The sequence below is a fragment of the Argopecten irradians genome, unplaced genomic scaffold (genome assembly GCF_041381155.1).
Source record: "Argopecten irradians isolate NY unplaced genomic scaffold, Ai_NY scaffold_0223, whole genome shotgun sequence".
Classification (NCBI taxonomy): domain Eukaryota; kingdom Metazoa; phylum Mollusca; class Bivalvia; order Pectinida; family Pectinidae; genus Argopecten; species Argopecten irradians.
The window spans coordinates 1-6,208 of NW_027187690.1; the positions used below are offsets into that span (position 1 = coordinate 1).

Genomic DNA, 6,208 nt, shown 5'->3' on the forward strand with positions numbered 1-6,208 from the left:
GATCAGAAAAAGTCTACAATTGTTCTAGAACTTCTCTAGAAATGTACTATATATAACAAGTACGCATTCCATGTCAAATGACATATCTCGCATTATGTTATTGTAACTTAGCAATACAATCCTATGTCAAATCTCAAATTATATCAAAATGTAATTTAAGGAACAGACAAAAACTCATCAGATAAGATGAAAATTATTCATTTCAATTTGATTATGCACAAACAATCAAAAGATACACTGTAAAACAAAATTAATTCTCCTTGAATATCCTAAATAACATATACAACATTTTATATGTAGTTAAATTGTCAGTCTATAAGTGTGACACATTAAGCTTTCAACTATCTATGCCTTTTGCCTTATTATTTCAACACTAGATTCACTACTGGATATCAAAGTCCATTTCCTGTCTTCCAGTTGAAATAAATGTTCAGACTCTTTTGTTGTGAGATAAAAACACTTTTTCCAACAAGGCTTGTCATCCTAACAAGTTGATTTCATTGAAAATGTCCTTTTCAAATTAAGCTGTTTTCATGTCAATGCCAGTTCAAGTTCCCATGATCAACTTTCTGGATGCTGAGCTGATCCATTGATGACATCTGAACCATTTGCATTCTACCTATTATTGATCAATAAATGCTGTAACTTGCATAACACAGCTTCACAATTTTGCAGTTTTTCAGCTCCTCCAGTTGCTTGCCTCTTTTCATGTTTCCTTTCACTGTAAAAATCAAAATGGGAAAATATTACATAGGGCATTGTACAATAATCTATTAAATTTCACGGATGAACAATAATTACCGGTAACACAAAGGCATAATAAGCACATGTATGTACATGCATGCACAACTAGAAAACTGGAAAGTCAGGAAGGGCCCTGATAAATGACTGACCCACAATAAGGATATATCAGACTCTAACTTAAGCAGGGCCCCTTGATATATGCCATATGTTTATCAGTTAGGCCTAAAATAAAATATTGTTTCTTTGCCTAAACCTGACAGACCCACTTGAAAACCACTGACTCAAACTATTTATGTAAGTTTCAATTTTATGTTATTGAAATATTTTTTAACCTGTTTTCATGGATGTAAGTCAGATATTACTTTTTTTGTTGGTATGCTTGCCTCATAAAAGTGTAGAACCTAAAATGTAGCTCTGTATAGTGCTATCACTTTACTAAAGCAAATTTTCACAAAAAGATTGGTCTGCACTTGAATGTTTGCTTATTGATGAATTCATCAGGCAATATATATTATATTTACCTTGAATGGAAATTAAATTGTCCTGTATTGTAGCCTTCTCTGTCTGTCACAGGAGCTGGAGATTACATCGGTGGTATCAACCTAAAAAATCAACAACCATGTTCATTTTTTTTCGAAAAAAATTCAAAAAAGGATTACATAAGCCAGTAATTAACATTGATTCAGTAGACAAATTTCTATGAAACTTCAAAAAACTTATGTATCAATGTATCAATGCGCATTGCCCATTTAAAATATTGTTTCAAAATATCATAAACCGGTATTATTCCAACTAAAGCTTTATACAAATAAATAACTTTAACACTAATTAACAGTATTTATTTTATACGCCAAATAGCTTACAATCATTTCGGTACATTAATAACTAATGTACCGAAATGACTCTCGCTTGTACCGAAACGACTTACATGTAGGCACCTAGTAACTGTACTGGCTGGCGACATATTATCGTGAAAAAATAGCGATTTTTCTCAATTTTTTTCTAAACGTTGTATTTAAATTTAGATTTTTAGAGTTGTAAATAAGCTTTAGTCCACAACACTTTAAATAAATAAGCTTTAAGTGAATTTATATGATATTTTACAATAAACACAGCCCTTTGAAAAAAGTCGGTCAAATAGGTTTTTTCGTGTCATTTTAACTGAACATATTATCGTGATTTTTTTCAAAAAAATATTAAAAATAGTTACGTGTGATGGAATAAATTAAATTTGGTATCAACATAAAGATAAACATTTGAACTATTTTAAAAAAATAATTGATGTAAAAACTGCGTTTCAAACGAGAGAAAACGTGTATTGTTTATAAAACATGTCAAATCGTTAGATTACGCTGACAGGGGAAATGAAGAGGTCGCCATTTACCAATCTATTTCTGGCAAAATGACACAAATATCTTCGCACATGTCTGTATAATTATTTCTGAATAAAAATAAAAGATATTTGAATGATTTCTGATGGAAGGTGTATTAATTCTTTAAACAATAAAATAGCAAATCACAAATCGGGCATTGTTACTACCTTGTATTATGTCGTCTGGTCAAAAGCGCATTGAGTGACCCAGATAAGCGTTCTTTTCTAAGATTGAATTACCTCCCTTATAACATCCTAGTTTTTTTGGAACGCTGTTGTCTGTCATCAGAGGAAGCAGATGATATATAAATCGGGACTATTATCTTAGAAAGGAGAGTTTTCAGAAAAGATGGCGATGACGTCACACAAAGGTACATCCGGGCGCTCAAAGGTACAACTCCTATATCTGTACACATAAAACAATGACGGGACACAAGACGCTTGCCGTACCACCATGTTTTGTTCTTACATTTTATTGTAATAAATTGTTAACTGAACAATCTCGAAGTACTATTGCGTTTATTTACATTTCTCGATACAGTGTAAATTAAAATATATTTAAAATAATTTACGATTTTTTAAACATGATGGGTAATTCATATATTGTTACTCTGGATTATACTCCATTTTTCGGATCCGCCACGAGAAAATCACTCGGTCGGCCTTTACGTATTAACCATGACTGATATATTGCAATTATCAATGTGGAATAGATTTATCATATTAAATTCAAAGTCAAAACCCAAAATTTTATTTTTACGACATATCTACTGTTTTCGTACTGTGTTTCTTGATAATAACACCCTTAATATGTGTGATTAGTACAATATTAAAAAATTGCTTTAGTAGATCTATCCCCATGCCCACGGCAGCCATTACTGTACAAACGATGTAACCACGAATTTCGTCCTGTTTCAGTGTCATATAATTTTAAGTTATTTATGGTTAATATTTTTGTCATCTCATTTTTGGATTTAGTTTTCATAAGCTTACAAAGGTAGTCATTTTGTGTGGTTCATGATATCATACTTTCTAAATCTATATATTTGCGTATTATTGAGGATTCTCGAAGCCAGTCGTGCGTAATGTATACTGGCTCGGCATTTTAGTTACTCAGTCACCGCGATACTGTAATTTATATCTACTTTAAATGAAGTCTACCTATTATCTTATTCAAATTTATTTAAAATTATTACCATTTCAATTGGAGGACTATAAACACAGACAGTCCATGGCATATAAGCGGCCCTGAAATTGAAAATAATTAAGAAATGAAAGTTATGCGCAGCATGATATACTGAACGTTTTCCTACCATATATTATTTGTTTGCGAGATCGGCCAGACCATTCATTGTAACGTGTACGGTGTAACTACAGTAGTTGATACAAGGGCATTCCATAAAAACAACATTTGTGCGAAATATTAAATTACGATAATATTTATATTCTTAATCACAAGTACTTTTTTTAGATATCATGTGTTGGTAATCATTCATGATGATTTTTTTCCCCAACAATGCTGTTGGCCTGCGGTGATCTACCAGCGATATTGAAGCCATACACGAGCGGCCGTGGTCTGGTTCAGGTGGTTCACGTTTTGTTTATTACATGTTTAACAGAAACATGATACCATTTGAAATAAATCATTTTATTCATAAACTACCTTTTTCACAGACCTCAATTTCTATACGTTTGAAGAAAAATCGGCAAACGTGTGATGGCCCGGCAGCGCTTCGATTAGGTGGCTTCGACACTAAATCTACACTTGTTATATTTAGCAAGAAAACAAATGAAAATATAAAAATGTTAACATCCGTAACATGTGAAACAATAAGAAACCATTTCAAAATCAGAATTTGCAAGTATGAAAGTATAAACTTTGTCAAAGTATCGAGTTATGAAGCAAGGGATGTTACGTATCTGTTATTGTTTTTATCAGTCGCCATACTGTGTTTGTACCTTTGAGGACCCGGATGTAAACTTTCTGTGACGTCACGCCATCTTTTCTGAAATCTCCTATAAAGCCGATATCATGCATTCCCCTGGGCTTATGTTGTACTTGTAAGGTAAGATTTACTGAAATTTGGTATTTTTATGTTAAAAATTAAATTTTCTATAAATTTGAAAACATCTTTCTAAACACAAAAAACGTTTAAAAATCGCATTCAGTGCAACCCGATCAAAATCAGACTGCGTGTTCTATCACCATTATTAAAAAAAAAACAAGCATTGTGATTCTAATTAAAAACTGTTAAGTTGACTTACAACGGGTTAGGCCCTATATGCCTCATCCAGTACAACTTACCATGTATTGTTCAGCTGTTATTCAACTGCTGTCAACATTCGTCAAGTCCGTTTGTCAGCGTCCTTCGCGATCGGTTCCGGGATGGTGTAATTTCCGAAAAGACATAATCCGGATAGCATATTACGTGAAGATATACCGACATTTTTCAATTATTAGATTGAAAAATAATAATCCTTTTAATTGCTACTTATCTTTAAGAATTATTTTAAAAAAGAACCTAACTTTATTGGCTGAAATAAAATCAGCGAGTATTATTTTTGATGTAGATAGATATGTCCGGAATACACTTGATTCCAGTTGTTAGAATGTTTAGTGACGTCAGAAACGTCACAGTCTTGTGCAAGTCCGGGATTCCATCCTAACTCGGTGGAAAGTTGGCTTTGAAGCCATGATCAGTGACCACCAAATATTTATAATTAGATCTAGGAATTGACAAGGATATTTCCATTATAATTTTTAATGCATATTTGCAATTGTAATGTTATACTGAATGGTAGCCTATTTAAGCTTATATTTTCAGGTTATTTCTAAAGGACACAAAATTAAGTTCACTGTTCAAATCCTAAACATGACCATAATTTGAATATTTTGCAATTTGCTTAATTAAAAAAATCAGTCTACATCCGTCCCTTTGTATTAGATCAAATATTGCTGACAGATATGGTTCCTAATGGCTAATTAGAATTTAAATCCTGATATATTCTAGCTCGGGATACCATTATGTTTTACATTGAATACAGTTACATGTATATATATATATCAAATGCAGTTATATGGCAGTTATTAAAATATTTTAATAATGTTGCATTAAGTTATATTTGGAAAGCAAAAAAAAAAAAAATAAAAAAAAATCATACGGCCGGACTTATTTTTACACAAAAGCAATATTTGGTATCAATTTCATGTCTTGGTTCATTAAAATCTGTTCTCAAAGATATGTTTTGATCCTAATTTTCGTGTGGAGTTTTAATGTAACCACTTTTTTTTTAATGTTTTTTTTTTAATATTTTTCAAATATGACGCACCTATACACTTACATATAACTTAGGCCTATATTTGTTTTATAGGGCCGGTTTCATATTTACACAAAAGCAATATTTGGTATCACTTTCAATATTTGGTATCACTTTCATGACAACAAGTTATCGTTTCTTTAAAAATCTATTCTCAAAAGTGTTTGAATTTTGTTCCTATTTTCGTGTGGAGTTTTGATGTAATCATTTTGGACTTTTTTGGAAGATATTTTCCAAACATGACGCGGGTATGTACTTAATATATATATCTGGATTTTTTTTAGTTGCCTCGCACGAATCAAGAGCACATACCGCCCATACAATATAGTCTCTAACACTCAATCAGTTAACGAGAAAACAGATTTTATAGAATATACCGAAAAATGACATGAGATATTGCAAAAGAGTGAAAATATCAAAATTTAGGAAAAGTTGAAAATTTAACAAAAATCGGATGAAAATTCAGTTATGATTCTGACATGTAAAATATTTCATGTGATATTCATACGTATCATACGCATGTTTTTCACATGTAAATAGAAATCATGCGATTCTCATGTGTGAAATAAATGACATGTAAATCGCATGACAATCATATGAGAATGACATGAAATTTTCATGCGAAAATCATGCGTGTCAAAAAATCATATGATTTACGCATGAGATTCATGTGAAAATTGAAAATCACATGAAAATTACCCCACGCATGATTTACATGCGTGGCACTTTTGCCTGATTTACAACCATATTTGTAGCAAACATCATGGTGAGTGC

The 6,208-nt window shown here is 31.7% G+C and overlaps 1 long non-coding RNA gene across 1 annotated transcript; it reads right to left on the reverse strand.

Annotated features, from left to right (window-relative positions):
* Window positions 1-182: 182 nt before the first annotated feature.
* Window positions 183-5,206, reverse strand: LOC138312144 (uncharacterized). The gene is made up of 3 exons (XR_011206872.1): window positions 4,422-5,206; window positions 1,266-1,346; window positions 183-721 (listed from the first exon to the last, which is right to left on the reverse strand). It is a non-coding gene; the product is annotated as an uncharacterized lncRNA (long non-coding RNA).
* Between the last annotated feature and the right edge of the window lie 1,002 nt (window positions 5,207-6,208).